The following is a 17623-nucleotide window of genomic DNA, read 5'->3' as shown; positions in this document are numbered from 1 at the left end:
TGGCATTATACTGATATTTCATGTTAAAAAGCTATATAATTAAGCGTGGCACCCTGAGTACCAAAGATAAGGTAGGTGCAACGGTCCAACTAGTCTTTCGATTGGTCATTCAAAAATAGCTATGCTGGACCTGTATATTATGCTAGAGTATTTTTTCGAATTTTGAACAGTGTTTTTGTTTAGATTTATCTTTACATAAAAATTGGCTAAATTTCGATTACTTTTGAAAATAAGCTATTTTTGAACGACCACTTGAAAATCTAGCTATTTTTGAATTTCTCCCCCTCTCGCTGTTTCTTAACAATGCCTATTTACTTTTTCCATGTTACCTCTTTTCCAGATTTTTCTTTACTTCTCTCTCTTAATTTTTTAATTTCTTATTTTCATCTTTGTATTCTCTCTGTACATTTCTATTTTTATTAATTATTTAAATTATAAAAGTATATTTATTTCTGTTTTCCTTTTCTAAATCTCAAATTTTAAAATTTCAATATGCTTTTAATCATTTTTCTTTTGATCTAGTTAATGTTATTTTTCCTTGAAGGACCAGAAGTTTTTAATTTGGTTATCATGTGTGTATTTATGCACCAAAAAATCTTATAAAGTGAACCGAATCGAATCGAACAGAACCTAAACTGAGCGAACTAGCCAAATGTATACCTTAATTCGACCTCCTTGACTAGAGGCAAGTTTACATTAAAGATAATAGCACCCGCAAACATCAAATCCCAGATCCGCCTCTGATTATATAACGCGAATAAATAAGTATTTTCTTAATATGCGTGCTAAAAGCAAATTGATCACTTATTGTGAACCGGAGGGAGTATTGCTTTTCCAAAATTCTCCAAAATTGAATTCAATAAAAATAAGTACTAGTAATTTACAGAAAAATCTGTTTAACCCTAGTAGCAATAATTATTTCATACAGTATGTAGCAAAATTCCTACTATATTTTTCACTCTATTTCAAGACTACAAGTGAAAAGGAGGAGAGAATATAGACGTTATAGGAATTAATTATGAAATGAAAAAGAACATGTATTTTGCGGTGGGTCCTCTGATACATTAAATAAATAGTTAATTCACGTGGCTTTGATCAAAGACAATTAAACGTTGAAACGGTTCTTTGTTTTACCATCATTTATTTACTTTTGTATATAGGTACCCTCCTCCTCTTCATTGCCATGTGGCAAGAAAGACTACTCGTTTTTTTTTTTTAATTACTTTTTGAAATTCATATATCTTGTTATTCCAATTTTTAAGAATTTGTGAACCTAATAGTCTTTGATATATTTAGTGAATTATAACACATATATAAAGTTTGAGCTAAAGTTATCGAGTTCAAATAAATTCATAAATTATATACTAGATCCATTACTGACATTGGAGAGTTTGATTACATGTGATGAGATAACTCATATAAATAATAGTCGTTGAAAATTAGTAATCTGAACTGATTTTTCTCAACATCCCTTTCGAGTTTCGACCGCGTTATTTGTTGTCATGACTCGTAAAAGTATTGCAACTGATAATAGAATTTATTTGTGGAGTTATACATACCCTTTCATTATTAATTATCTCAACTTCGAGCCTTGAGTATAACATTACATTTGAAAGAGAGCGTTTTATGCCAAAGTGGGATTTTTTAGTTTGAATTCGAATTAGTCTACCCATAAAGGCATAAAGTGATTACCGGACAAAATGTGAAATAAAAAAGAAAGGCAACGCCAAGGAGTTGCTAAGCACGAAAGTCATTTTCTTCTTACTCTTCTCACTGATCCCTCTTGTTGTGATGACCCAAAAGATCATTACTTGTTTGAAAATAAAATTTTAGGTTTCGAGGCCTTAAAAACCTCTTCTAGCATCATCTCAATTTGCGTGTGCAGTCCGGACACGTAATCGGAAAGCATAAATATGAAAATCTGTGAAAAATGATAAATTTTGGCTATAAAATGAGTTAATTTGATTTCCGTCAATATTTTGGATAAACGAATTCGGACCCGTAATTTGATGGTCCCGAAGGGTCCGTAGGAAAATATGGGACTTGGGCGTATCCCCGGAATTGAATTCCGAGGTCTCAAGCCCGAGAAATGAATTTTTGAAGAAAATTATTTTCTGAAATTGTTTATAAGGTTTGGAAATTAATTTTGATTAGAACGTGTTGGTATCGAGCCCGTATTTTGGTTCCGATTTCCGGTACAGGTTTTATATATGATTTAAGATAATTCTATGAAGTTTGGTAAGAAACGGAATCCGTTTGACGTGATTCGGACCTTAAATGCAAATTTGATGTTTAAAGGAGTTTTGAGAAAATTTCATTGATCTTGAGGTCTAATTCGATGTTCATGATGTTATTTTGGTGATTTGAGTACACGAATAAGTCCGAAAGATATTTTTGAGGTTGTGTGTATATATTTAGTTTGGAGCCCCGAGGGTTCGAGTGAGTTTTGGATAGGTCACGGGGTGGATTTTTAGACTTAGAAAGTTGCAGAAATTTATGTTGGTATGATCAGGCCTGCAGGCTTCGCATTTCTTGCTCGCAAATGCGAGGCTTTGATCGCAAATGCGATTAGTCCTGTTTCAGCCTTGAATCGCAAATGCGACTCCCCTCTCGCAATTTCCAACTCGCAAATGCGAGGGTCCCTTTCGCAAATGTGAAAGTTCAACTTCCCTAAAGGGTTTGTAAATGCGAACCCTGTTTCGCATTTTCCAACTTAGCAGAGGTCGGGGTTCGAAATTGCGAACTCCTGTTCGCATTTCCTATACCTGCGACCTGCAACTTTGATACTTAGACGATTTTAAACTCATTTTTCATATCTTTTCAAAACACAGACTCCTTTGGACGATTTTTCAAGAATAACTCTTCTTCCAAATCGATTGTAAGTTAATTTTAACTCATTTTCTTCAATCATTAACATCTTTTAACATGATTTCAACTCAAAATCAATGATTTTCATGGGGAAAATTGGGTATTTTGGGTAGAACCTAGATTTTTCAAAAATCGGGGATTTGGACCTCGATATGAGGTCCGATTTCAAAATAAATTATATATTTAGGTTCGTGGGGGAATGGGTAATCGGTTTTTGGTTCGAACCTCGGGTTTTGACCATGTGGGCCCGGGGGCCATTTTTGACTTTTTGGGTAAAACTTTAGAAAATTCATTTTCATGCATTGGGGTTGATTCATTTAACGTTTATTGATGTAATTAAGTAACTTGTGACTAGATACGAGCGAATTTTGGGCACGAATTCGCAAGGCAAAGGCTTGTTGGAATTTTGAATTGGTTGCAAAGCGAGGTAAGTGTTTGGTATAACCTTAGCTTGAGGGATTAGGAGTTGTGTCTTATTTGCTACATGTTAATTGTGGAGTACGACGTATAGGCATGGTGACGAGTATTTATACGTTGGTGTCAAGCATGCCCGTGAGTCTTGTATTATAATTGTTATGACTCCGTTGTAGTTTATTGCGCTTCATATGTTATTATCACCATTGTTCCCTTGCCGGAAAGTTGTTATATTGCTCTTGTTCCCTTGCCGGGATTCCTTGTGATTATTATTGGCTTGTAAATGAGAGCGGGTGGTACGCCTACCACAAGATATAATAAAATGGGAGTGGGTGGTATGCCTACCACAAGATAAATGAAATGGGAGCGGGTGGTACGCCTACCACAAGATAAATGAAATAGGAGCGGGTGGTACGCCTACCACAAGATATAATGAAATGGGAGCGAGTGATACGCCTACCACAAGATATAATGAAATGGGAGCGTGGTATGCCTACCACAAGATATAATGAAATGGGAGCGGGTGGTACGCCTACCACAAGTTACATGAAATGGGAGCGGGTGACACGCCTGCCACGAGATACAGGAAATGGGATCGGGTTGCACGCCTGCAACAAGATGTGAAAAGAAAGTGAAATCTGCATTTGTTGTCCTTATTCTTGTTACTGGTTGATTTTGATTCCTTTATAATTCTCTTGATATTCTGTTTTACCTGTTATTCCCCGAAGTATGTTTCCCCTGCCTATCTTTATTTGTTTATTTATGTATTTCTTTTCCGTTGTATATATATTTGAACTGCACAGGTTTATTCAGTAGTATGGTCCTAGCCTCGTCACTACTTCGCCGGGGTTAGGCTGGACACTTACCAGCACATGGGGTCGGTTGTGCTGATACTACACTTTGCACTATGTGCAGATCCCGGGACAACTTTTGGACAGTAGCTTGGAGGCTTCCTTCAGTCCATCCGGAGACCCAAGGTAGACCTACAGGCGTCCGCAGGCCCTGGCGTCTCCCTCTGTCCCTATTTCCTGTTTCATTTTCCTTTTATTCAGAAACAGTGTATTGTTATTTCTTTAGACTTTGTATGTAGCAATCTTAGACAGTCTGTGCCACTGTGACACCAAGTTTTGGGTGGTTAAGGCTTAAGCATTCGTAATAGATGCAGTTTTCATAAATCTTATTGTTGTTTTCCGCTTTAAATTTGAATTTCCGCTATTACCATGTTAACGTCTTATATTTGTTAAAAAGAAATATTTGGTTAATGAAGTAATTAGATTAAAGGTTTGTCTTGCCTAGTTCACATTAGTAGGCGCCATCACGACTCCCGAGGGTGGGAAATCCGGGTCGGGACACCTGTCCACAATAAGTGATTAATTTATTTTTTTATTTTGGTCCAAAATAAGTGTTTATTTATATAATCAAGAAAAAACTCAATCTATTTTTTCAAAATTACCCTTACGTACGTATCCCTAAAAAGTCATTTACTTCTCACATTTTAGAAGAGAAGTAAGTGCTACTATCACTATAGTGCAATATTTAATGAAGGGTAGTTTAGTCATACTAACTATTTTCGTCTAAAATTTAGTATTTCTTTAATGAGTGTACCAAAAATAAATTGGTCACAACTAAGGAGTATGAAATTGCCAAGACTCTGTACTAACTGTATTTTGTACCTTTCTTGCTTTTTCCGTAGCACTTGCGAGCATTTAAGGAGAAATTCCATAACTCCCAACTTTTCGTGGCTAATTATTACACAATAATAATGTCCATACGCCAAAGAGAAAGGAAAAGGAAAAGGCAAAAGAAGCCATGGGTGAAGCTTCTTTCTTAAAGATAGATTAAAGTTTCATGTAGCTTAAAGCCTCAAACTCGCCTTTATTTGTTCTTTCAAATTTTTGACAAAAAAGTGTTAATTTTCTCTTACTTAACGGGTAAGAATGGGGCAATCACAAGAGTAAACCAATTCTTATGTTAAAAGAATTTCCCAAAACTTGGACCCATTTTTAAGAAGTTGAAATTTTTTCTTAATATTAACAACTTATTTATCGTTTCATAACGTATTGTATTCTATTATATAATATTATACTATATCGTTTTGATTTATACAATATTTGAATAGGTTGTATTGTTTGTTATCGTTTCATGATATCGTGCATCAACAATATAAAAAATAAACTTGCATATTATTACAAAGATAAAGTAAGCTACGAGGCATACTTATTATATAAAAAGGTAGAATAAATGATAAAATAAAATTATTTAAAAATAAAGAACGGCAAGATGAGAGAACAGAACAAGGTAACGGCACGATCACACCAAGTCGATTGTTACATAAAGTGAAACTTTTTATCGTTATGTAACAACAAATTTAATAATACGATATAATAAAATTTAAATATTTAAATAGCACTCAAAAAAAATATTTTATCGAAAATAAAAATAGTATACAATATAACATATAGTAACAACTATTTAAAAGTTGACACACATTTAAATTAGACCCATCACATACATGAAGCGGTAGCGGTCGTTTCAAAGTGAAATTGGGACAGTATGTAGTAGGATCTAAAAAAAAAAAGTGCAAAACGCTTTTGATGTTTTTTTTTGTTGACAAAAATCACTTTTATACTGCTTAAAAAAAGTTACATAAATGAGTAAAACGCAGTACTATACTGCGAACTACGTTAATGGAAATTAGTCTGTTAAAGTAAAATGCAGTACCATACTGTCTTTTACTTTAATTGTTTTTTTTGTAATTCGCAGTATAATACTGTATTTTATAAAGCTGTTCGCAGTATTATACTGCGTTTTACTCTGATTTTTGGCCCACCAATAATGAACTGACATAACAATAATTCAATACATAAAACTTAGTATTGTACTGCATTTTACATTCGGACTTGCCTTATTTAAAGGCGTTTTAATTTTATGAAAATTCATTCAATCTTCAAACTTACGTTCATACTTCTCTCTTCTTCTTATCAAATCATTTTTTTACAATGTTTGAAGTGGCAAAAATAAGGGTTTCACTATATTGGGGGGTGAGGTTGTGTTGGAGAATAACTCTGTGAGGTATAGCTCACCTCCACAATGTCATGTTAAATTGCCGCTTACTATGGAGTACGATAAATTGGTATCGTTGTTACGTAAAAAATGAATGAGAGGTGGCGTTCGGTTAACCCTAAAATAACCGGTAGATTTCCATATTCAGTGACTCCGCAGGGGTTTGCTTATTATTCTGAGTTTAACATCGAGGATGATGAAACTCTTAGAGATTTTTTGCGGATTCCGGATGAATATAGGGAATTTATTGTAATGAAATTATTGGAAATGTACGTCAAAGTGGAAGACGTTCCCAATAATGAGGGCGTGCATAGTAGGGATAACCCCCAGTCATCGGGTGGTTATTCTGGAGCAGTTTTTGCCGGACAGATTGCTGATGAAAGAACTTGCCTTGATTTAAACTTGTCACCACCAGCGAATGAGCAGCTGCAAAATAATTTTTCGACTTTATATAATCAATAAGACGACTGGTAAACTTCAATTCCGTGGGTGCTTTAGCGATGTTTATTTTATGTTTTAATTGGATTTGTATTAACACTCATATTTTTCATAGGGGGTACCGTCCGGATACGAGTTTTACAAGTTATGACCCCGCCCCTAGTTGGAATATGTGTATTTCTGGAGTATTGGACCACGGTGGTCCATCCGGGAGTCATCACCAGCAAGCAAATATCCATCATGAAACGTCAAGACAGTACGACTTGTAAGTAAAATGATATAGCTATATCTAAAGTATTTATCTAGTTGGGTATATTATCATTTTGTTATTTTTGTGCAGTGAAAACGAGATTCTTGAAGCTCCTAACCTCACACAGTTGCTCATAGACGATGTATTTACTCGTGATTTGGCAGATGCGCAGATTCAGGAAGATGATAGTGATTATGACAACAATGCGGATGAGTCTGGGGATGACACACCCTTCCATGATGAGGGTGATGATGAGGAGGAAGTGAATGTTGAACCTGAACTGACGAGGGAGCATGTTCCTCCACCTCCCGCTAGTCCAAGAGTGTACGAGTCCCACGTGCCATTTCATGAGCGGAATATTCTCTACCTTGATAATTTGCCAAGCATGCCGAACGTGGATGCCCTCACAAGGGATGATGATGAATTTCGGTCAGCGATGTGGGATGAGTCTAGACCAGCTATTCTGACAAAGGGCATGTATTTCCCTAATAAAGCTCACTTAATTAAGGCTGTAAAAATCTACAGTATAAGAGAGTGCCGTGAGATGACAGTAAGTGAGTCAACTACGGAGAAATACAAGGTTGTATGCCGTAGAGACTTTATGGGTTGTCACTGGATGTTGCGTGCCACCAAGAAGAAATCAGGTTTGTGGAAAGTGGGTAAATTTATTAGCGAGCACAGATGTGAAATGGACACATACAATGAGAATCACTTCAACTTGGATGTGGACTTGATTTTTCTTGTCTTGATTCCATATTTGGAAGTGTCCATTAGGTTCAAGATTAAAGAGTGTATTATAGTCGTCCACCAGGAGTATGGTTGTACTATAACCAAAAGAAAGGCATATCTCGGTCGCAAACATGCCTTTAAACTTATTTATGGTGACTGGGATAAGTCTTTTTCAAATCTGCCCAGGTACATGGCCGCACTACAACACTTTAACCCCGAGACTGTTGTTGAATGGAGGCGTGAGCGGAGTCCGACAGACCCGAATATATTTTCAACTATGTGTTCTGGTCATTTAAACCAGCAATTGATGGTTTTGTGCATTGTCGTCCTGTTATTTCCATAGACGGTACTCATGTCTATGGAAAGTATGATATTAAACTTTTGATTGCAGTTGCAGCAGATGCCAATGGGCAAATATTTCCACTAGCTTTTGCCATATGTGCCAACGAAAGTGAAGAGACATGGACGCTTTTTTAGAACCGCTTGAAGCAGCACGTTGTCAAACAACGTTCAGGTATTTGTCTAATATCAGATCGGCATGGTGGTATTTTAAGTTCTGTACGTCACTTGCCTGAATGGCAGGAACCATATGCATACTACCGTTACTGCGTGCGTCACCTGAAGGCCAATTTCCAAAAGAAATATCCTGACAAGACATTGCATGACTTAATGTGGATGGTTGCAACTAAGCACCAGCAGTGCAAATTCATGAGGTGCATGGAAGCGATCCGGCAATTAGAACCACGAGCCTATACTTGGTTGATGGGGCATGAGCTTCACATGTGGACATTACATGCTGATGGCGGAAGACGATGGGGAGCCCTCACTACAAACGTGTCGGAGTCATTCAACGGCTTGTTGAAGTATGCCCGTGGACTGCCTGTCACTGCCATGGTCTGCATGACATTCAAACAGAGTGCGGAGAGGTTTTTTGAAAGGCATGCAGCTGCATCAGCATTGATGGACAAGGGTGTTCAATTTATGCCAATACCCATGAGAAGATTTGAAAGGTCGAGGAGGCGAGCACAGTGACATTCATTTATTCAGTACGATCGTGAACGGGGTGTTTTTGAAGTTAAGACCACTATCCGCGGACACCGTGGGAATAATCTACAGACAGTGAATGAAAATAGAAGGTTATGTTCATGTGGGAAATGGACCATCTACCATATGTCGTGCGCACATGCGTTGAAGTGCTTTCAACAAGTTGGATATGGGGCAACAAACTATATTGATAGGCAATACAGTGTTGCTGCATACGTAGACACGTATAGTGGGAAGTTGCAACCATTAGGTGCTGAGCATTATTGGCCGCCGGAACCTTTTAAGATGGTATGTAACAAGGACTATTTGCGCAAGCTGCAAGTGCAAAAGAGAACGCGTATACGGAACCAAATGGATTTTGGTGACACCGTTTATGCGCGTAAATGTGGCAAATGCTCGCAAACAGGACACGACCGTCGTAAATGTCCTTCAGGTGGTGTGCGTGGCGGTGGTAATCCGGCTCCTGGTGTAAGTTCGTCGAATACCCAACTATCAAGGATACACCTAGTCTTTTATTTTGGTTTTTTTTGTAATACGTGTTTGTACTTGTGTATGTTGCAATATATATCAAATAAAATTATGTTCCACAATTTGGAATAAGTGAAGAAAAAGCTGTTTAATTGTAGGAAAATGTAAATAAAACATTACTACAGCACAAACACAAATATAACAGGACAACATAATAAAAATACATGAAATATGAAAAATACACTAAACACATACATGCCAATGTTTAGTCCCGGTTGCTATTTATTCTCCGCTCCAACCACTTAAATCGTTCTTCCATTCGTTCTTTTTTTTCTTCTACCTCTTTCAGTTTTGCCTTCACCTCCGTAAGTTTCCGTTTATATTTTTCTTTTCGTTCCTTTTGTGTTTCACAATTCCATTGTGCTTTCCATTTTTCTTCTCCCACCTCCTTCAGTTTCGCCCTCATTTCTATAATAATTCTATCGCTTTCTCTTTGTGTTTCCCGTTGGCATAAACACATATTATGAAGAAACTGCAGTTGTTCTCTGTAGCATTCCTGATAACATGGTTCATCAACCCATTCCTCAAACTCACAAATAGGTTCGCCGGGAACCTTGTATAACTGGTTCATACAACACATAAAATTTGCTTTTACTGAAAAACCTTACTTTTAATGAAATATTTGCTTTTACTAATTCTTTAGCACACAAAATAACTACAATGATGTCGTTATTTATAGGAGAAAAATTTAATACATAAAGCTTGGTATAGTACTGCGTTTTATGGAGTTGTCTTGTCGTTCTGAAAAAGATGAAAACCATGTGAAAAAGCTGTTTTATTGCAGAAAAATTTAATACATAAAGCGTGGTATAGTACTGCGTTTTATGGAGTTGTCTTGTCGTTCTGAAAAGGATGAAAACCATGTGAAAAAAGCTGTTTTATTGCAGAAAAATTTAATACATAAAGCGTGGTATAGTACTGCGTTTTATGGAGTTGTCTTGTCGTTCTGAAAAAGATGAAAACCATGTGAAAAAGCTGTTTTATTGTAGAAAAATTTAATACATAAAGCGTGGTATAGTACTGCGTTTTATGGAGTTGTCTTGTCGTTCTGAAAAAGATGAAAACCATGTGAAAAAAACTGGTTTATTGCAGAAAAATTTAATACATAAAGCGTGGTATAATACTGCGTTTTATGGAATTGTCTTGTCGTTCTGAAAAAGATGAAAACCATGTGAAAAAGCTGGTTTTAGTTATCCTTTGTGCAGTGATGGTTTTAGTTCTACTGTTTGTTTTTGTGTTACGTTTGCAATGTTTGTATTTCTTGTGTACTGTTTAAGTAAAACTGTTGTTCAAACGCAATTAAAATAAAAATGTTGTTAAAAGATAATTGTTATCATTATTTACATAATGCACTATTTACACAAACTAAAAACCTAAGTAAATCAGTGAGTCCCGCAGCCTGTGTCCTTCAGTGTTGCTGCTGGCCTGAGTTGCATCCCCTGTCGCCCGGGTACACTATCTGGATCATCATCATCAAGCCGCCTCTTTATGTGAGGATGTGCAGCATCATCGACACCACAGCTGGCAGGATCAGAAGAATAGGCCGTCGGGCCGTCAGCAACCTACAAAACAAGTACTAAACTTAGCATGTGACAAAGTATATTTGTATTGTACGTGTTAAGTCAAAAAATATATTCCCACTGTGGTCTCGTCGGCCTCCTGAATATCTGCATCCGTGGTGTCCTCATCAAAGCATGTAGTGGCCTCAAAGATGGGCTGGGACGAAGCCTTGATAAAAACCTTATAAATTAATTAATGGCATCTCATTAAGGAAAAGAAAACAAATTGAAATTTTAAAGTAATACAAACATACCTGCGCCTGTGGTAGATCCGCATCAACCGCCGGGGATGAGGCATAACTCAACCTGCGCCCGCCATCCATGTCCCGGGTGGGCCGATCCTCAGTTGCGGTAGATGGGCATGCAAAGTACTGGTCTACATCCCCGTCGAATGTACCCATGATCGACAATGCTCCTGACGGGGTGACCTGCGATGCTGGCAGAGATAGCTGAAGGTTGTACGAAGGCATGCTGCTGGAAGGCTCATCTTCCCGAGGTATATAACCCGACTGATCATCTCCAAGCGCCACAACTCCAAAGTCCTCATCATGTCCCTCAACAGGTGGGTCGACAGGTGCCTCAACGCCCCCTTGCTGGGGACCACCTCCTCGCCGTCCCAGGCGACCCCCGCGACCCCGTGGAGCACCCCTACCTCGTGGGGCACCCCTCCCTCGTGCCCTACCCCTTCCTCGTGGGATACCCCTACCCCGATGGTAGTCTTCTAGCGCCGCATACTGAGCCTCGTGGTCCAACCTCACGGCATCTCTCGCCTGAAACAGGATCCGACGAGCCAACTGTGCCACCCGCCGGCCATAGTCAATGACTGCAGGGATGTCGGTATGTTGTTGCATCTCCTGTCCCAATTGGTAGAGGTGATGATGGCCAATAGCCTGTGAAATATTTAAAATATTAATTAAATAATGCTATATCACAATTATACGATATTAATAAGCCAAAAAACACACCAGTGCCTCATGTTTCTCGGCGTATGGTCTGTAGCGCTCGCCAAGTACATGAATGGGGTTCCCGATAATCAGTCAGGTGTGACGGCGGTACCATGACGCATACATATGAATAGTGGCCTCTTGGGTAAATGTAGGTGCTGGCGGAATACGGTCAGCTCGGTGCTCCTCCCAAATAAGGACCTGCTGCTCTAGCCATCCATATATATATCGTCCAGCCTAGCACGGTCATCCCGCTGATAGTGTATAGCCACCCATTCAGGATCCCTCGGTATAGGCTGGGGACGATGAAACTGGCGAAGCACACGCTCTGTGGCATGATACTCAACCATATCGAAGAAGATCATCGGGATGGAGGTGCTCCAAAATATTCGATTAACTGAGCAATAAAAGGGCAGCTGAGCTACCAACTCGTCGCTGTATGGCGTCCAGATGAACTGCCAAATAATAACATAAAAGTGAGTATGCGCAACACAACTCAATTTAAACAAGTAAGTGTAGGTACATATCTACATGTCCGTCCACTAGCATATCTAGTGTGAGCACGTGATTTTTGTTTTCGCGACAATCACTCCAAACGAAACGAAAATAATAGCAATTGGTCTTGCTGTACAATTTTTGGATTTTTACGTGGCATTTTGTTAATTATCTATGATTTTTGCCCATTTTTATTTTTTTTATTATTATTAAAACAAAATACAAAAAATGTGTGTGTCATGTGCAGTTTGAACCGTAATCCGGTTATTAAATGGAAAATCATAAAATATGCATTTTTGTCCTGATTGTTGCCTTGGTTGATTTTACCTACTTTAAATATTTTAATATGTGTGTAATAATTACATTAAGTGTTAATTATTGGTGTTTAATTTTATTTAATTAGGTTTTGTGTTTTTAAAATTAGGAAAAATAAAAGAAGAAGGATTTTTCGAATTGGTCCAGGCCCAAAGCAAAACAACGAGCCCAAACCCAAATCATCTGGTCCGGATCAGTTCAGCCCTAGGAGTATCTCAAACGACGTCGTTTGGGTCATGCTTGATCTGGGCCGTTGATCTCAGAATGATCAACGGCCGAGATTACATCCCCCGTACCCACGAACAAAACCGACCCATTCCACCCGGACCAACCCGACCCTGGTACTAAACCAAACGGCACCGTTTGGATTAATCTTTAGATCCAGGCCGTTGATCTCGAGTGATCTAACGGCCAAGACCCAACCATCTACCCCGTATATAAACCCTTCCCCCTTCACCCCGCGCCTAAACCAAACCCCCCCTGCCTTAGGTCGTCCCCTTCACAGACCAACCCCTTTGAACCCTAGCCGCCCCCTTTCCCCTCACCATTAACCCCGGCGGCATGAATGCCGGTGACCCCCACCTTAACACCCCAGGACCACCTTGACACCCTGAACATGAATCCATCAACCACTTAGCTCGAATCCCATCCCACCTTCTCGAATCTTCATTTAAAGATTCGAGTCGGACCTCGACTTACACCGATCTACCCTAGATTCATACCAGACAGTCCCCGGACCTCCCTCGTGACCAAACCATGCTTGGTTTGGTCCGAATCTAACCAAGGAAACCCAAAACCCAAATCTACCCTTAGGAACCCTAGAAGTTCTCATGCCTGGTTTGTGTCCGTTTAAGCCAAGTGATTAGGGTCTAATGGACCTTAATCGAAGTGTTCTCAGTTGAGAACACTTCGATTAAAGTCCGTTCAACCCCAAGAAGGTTCATTTCAAACACGAGCTGGTTTTCTGATTTTTTCAAGGACTTTAAGGTAGGTGTGTTTTTCTTTCCTCGATTCAGTACATGTGTTGTTAAAGGTCTGTTCGTATGGCCAAATGTTTTGTTTAATTTGTGTCTTTTAAATTTTATCAACTGTTGTTGTCCACCTCTGTGTTTGATCGAGTCTGTCTTCTATTCACTGATAATGTGTATATGTGTATGAGCTGTGCAATCAATTGAACTTTGAAATTGACTGATTAATTGATTCACCAGTACAACTTTTGCTTAGTCAGTACAATTTGAATTGTATGTTGATACTGTTAGAGTTCTGATCATGGCTTTCGATTGTATATGTTGTAATTAGTATAGTCGAGTCGATACACATCGTCAATAAGTTCAAAGCTTTGAATGATAATAATTTGATTGGTTTTTCTGTTGAAATCCTACTTAAATCAAATTAGGAATTGAGTTTAACTACTTATAGTTGTTGTACTTGAATCAGAAATTTAAGGGTCTTGGTCTGTAACTGCAGTCTGAATTGAGGGCATGTGCACTTGTGCATAACATGTGCATAAAGGCCTTTGTTAAGATTAAAATAGTTTGACGGCATATGCTGTCAGATTATATTCTTGCTGCCCATTGTTTGCTTTTAGTTTAATAAGCTAATTAAAAGGGTTGTCAGGAATCTCATGAGAGGGGTTTCATATTTTAAAATTTTGAGTGGAAAAACAGCAAGAAAGATAGGGGGTTCTGATGTATTTTAACAGGCTGTGAATAGCTGATGTTAGGCTATAAAAAGAGAGACTGACTTAGGAGAAAAGAGGGGGATGAGACTGGATTTTTGAGGGATTTTAGGAGAATAGATAGACAGAAAGATAAAGGAAGGAAGGCATACACATTGGGGGATTGGATATACATACAGAGAGGATTGAAAAAGGATAGAACTGATTTTAGGAAAACACAGATAGAGAGAGAGGTTAAGAGATAGAAAGCATACAGTCAACAATCAGAAACTGTTTCTTCCTATTGTTGTCTGGGTTTCATTTGTTTTTCAACTTGTTCAAACAATTCTGATTCTTTGAAGTTCCAATTGAGTCTACTGGTTGAGTGTTTTCATTGGTTTATTGCTGGTTCTGATCTGCCTAGAGTTTTAATTCTATTCCACTGTGGGCTGCTGTCATTTGGCTACCTTTTCTATCGGCCATAGTTGCATTCCTGCACTCAAGCCTGTTCTGCTGTGTTGTTCTGTTTGCTGCTGTTACTTTGTGCCCTGCTGCTGCTGATTTTCCTTATCTCTTTCTTCTTCTCCTCTGCATTTTTCAACATTCCAGGTACACATTTCGAGTCCCATATTGGTGTAACTGAAACAGTTGAAAGCATGAAATGAAAGATGTTGAAGAAGTTTAAGTATTTGTTGTAATACTCATGGTATATTGATGGGCTCGTATAATTGATTTGGTTTGTAATCCAATAGCATGAAAGGATAGTTAATTGATACTTAACTGAGTTTTAGTCTCTTGTGTTTTAGTTTATAGTTGTTCATTGGTACAAGGTATGTAATTGTACAGTACACAGAATGCACGGATAATTGACATAATGACTGACCAAATTCCTTTTCAGCTATAATGATATGCAAAGTAGAGAACACTTCAACTTTATACAATGCTGTTCTGTTTTACTATAGTTCTTTTATCGGATTTCGTTAAGCAGTATATAGGATCACGTTCGAATCCCCATTAGTAACAATGCCTAGTAGTCAATTCCTTTAATCTAGCCTAAATAAGTTTAGTTAAATTCAATTCAAAAAATGTTTGGATGTAAGTGTAGCGTTTCATCAGCTTGTATGTAAATTTTTACCAAATTAAAAGCAGGCTCCACGAGGTATGACATTCTTCATCTTGTAGACAACTAACCAGATGATTAACAGGAAATCCGGATTTGGCTAAAAAGCATGCAATTGAATTAGCACGTACCTTTTCCTTTCTATTTTTTAGAGACAAATATAATAGAAATGTAGCCACTTTAGGATATCCCTTTTAAAAATAATGAGATGAGCCTCGTGCAAATAAAGATACACATTGCGGGGCCCTTAATAATTAATTATAATAAATATTTAGAATTTGGGATGGGCTGTCTAGTGAATTTCCCCGCCTTCTCCAAAGACAATAACGCGTTAGACTCTTTAGGAGCGGTTTAATTAAATTACATCCTTAAATTCGGGTGCGCATTGATGTGACCCAAATCCCAATCTCAACGGAGCCGAAATGTGTTAACAATTACGGGTGCATTGACTGTGACGTGGTTCGAGATGCATTTTCACGACGTTGCAATTCTATAAAAATAAATGACAATAATAAAAGCGGTTTAAACTTAATAAAAGCACGTAAGTCATAACATGTATTTAAATCAGATATTTAGCCATTATAACAATTTAAGCGACCGTGCTAGAACCACGGGATTCGAGGGTGCCTAACACCTTCCCTCGGGTTAACAGAATTCCTTACTTAGAATTTCTGGTTCGCAGACTTCATTTGGAAAAGTCGAAAATTTCCTCGATTTGGGATTCAAGATAAACCGGTGACTTGGGACACCAAAAAACAAACCTTTCCCAAGTGGCGACTCTGAACTAAATAAATAATCTCATTTCGAATATTGTCACTTAAATTGAAAAAAAAACCTCGCGCATTTAACCCTTCGGGGACGGGCGCGCAAAAAGGAGGTGTGACATCTAGCACATCCCTGATAAGGGGGAGATTATGATGAGCATCGGTCCCTCGGTAGTTCCCACGCCGGAGAATCCACCTAGAAGCTAGAGGGAGAAACGGATAAGCCTCACCAGGCGCAAGTGCTGGTAGAGGTGGCTACAACGGCATGATCCGCTGCCAGGCCCAAACCTAAGATAAAAGGTTGATGTAAAATTTATAAGTCATTTCGACCATATAGAATTCGGAGAAATGAACAGAGTATTCGAAAATGTTGACACCTGTAGAAGAGGCAGAAAATCACATATGTCCACCATTGGACCCATGCTCGCCCGGCGCATGCTCCTATATAGGTATGCGAGAACAACAACACCCCAACTGTACTGGGGTAAACCATCCAACTCCTGAAAATGATGGAGAAAGCGCATACTCACTTTACTCCCCGAAGTGTTCGGGAATAAGACACACCCGAAAAGCAGGAGTAGCGCCAACCGCGTGTACCTCTCAATATGGAGATCCTCTGTCTTGCCGGTAATGTCTGGATGCAAAAACGCCATATGATCTCTGATGGCTGACAAAGCAACACGACTGCCCCCAACGTCACCCTGAGGTCTATAACCAGTAAAATGCATCATCATATCCAAAAATTGTGCACGCGTCATGGATCTAATGTACTGGGGCAGTGCTACGGCCCGTCCATCTACGCGCAGCCCGTACAAAACTTGAACATCCTCCAGCGTGATGATGACCTCTCCAGTGGGCAAGTGAAAAGTGTGCGTCTCCGGTCGCCACCGCTCTACCAAGGCCGTGATGAAAGACCAATCAAGCTGCATCCGTCCAAGCTCAAAAATCGTATAGAAGCCCGTAGCCTGTAGACGCTCGACTACGCGGGCATGGAAAGGATGCTCCCCGATGAACTCCCACAAATCATCAGGTCTCCTGGGGCGGAGAGGTTGCATCGATAGCTGTCCCTCCCATACAAATGAGGACCTATGGTCGCCCTGCAACACTAGTAGCTGATCCTCGGCAGGTCCATGATGCGCAGGCAGAGGAAAGTCCATGTCGTCTACTATAATTTAAACAAAATTAATTGTGTGTGTTAGCTTAATAAATTAAATAATTAATTATGTTTAAAATTGGACTGAATAATTATGTATGAGTTCCAGGCTCGATATTTGAGGCCCGGTAGCACCGAGTTATCCTTAATTATTATGCGTGTTAATTTCAACATTTTTAGAATTGTGTGTATTAGCCTAATAAATTAAATAATTAATTATATTTAAAATTGGACTGAATAATTATGTACGGGTTCCAGGCTTGATAGTTGAGGCCCGGTAGC

Source organism: Nicotiana tabacum, chromosome 8, assembly GCF_000715075.1.
Source record: "Nicotiana tabacum cultivar K326 chromosome 8, ASM71507v2, whole genome shotgun sequence".
Lineage (NCBI taxonomy): Eukaryota > Viridiplantae > Streptophyta > Magnoliopsida > Solanales > Solanaceae > Nicotiana > Nicotiana tabacum.
The sequence above is the reverse complement of the archived record's forward strand: the minus strand, read 5'-3'. Positions refer to the sequence as shown.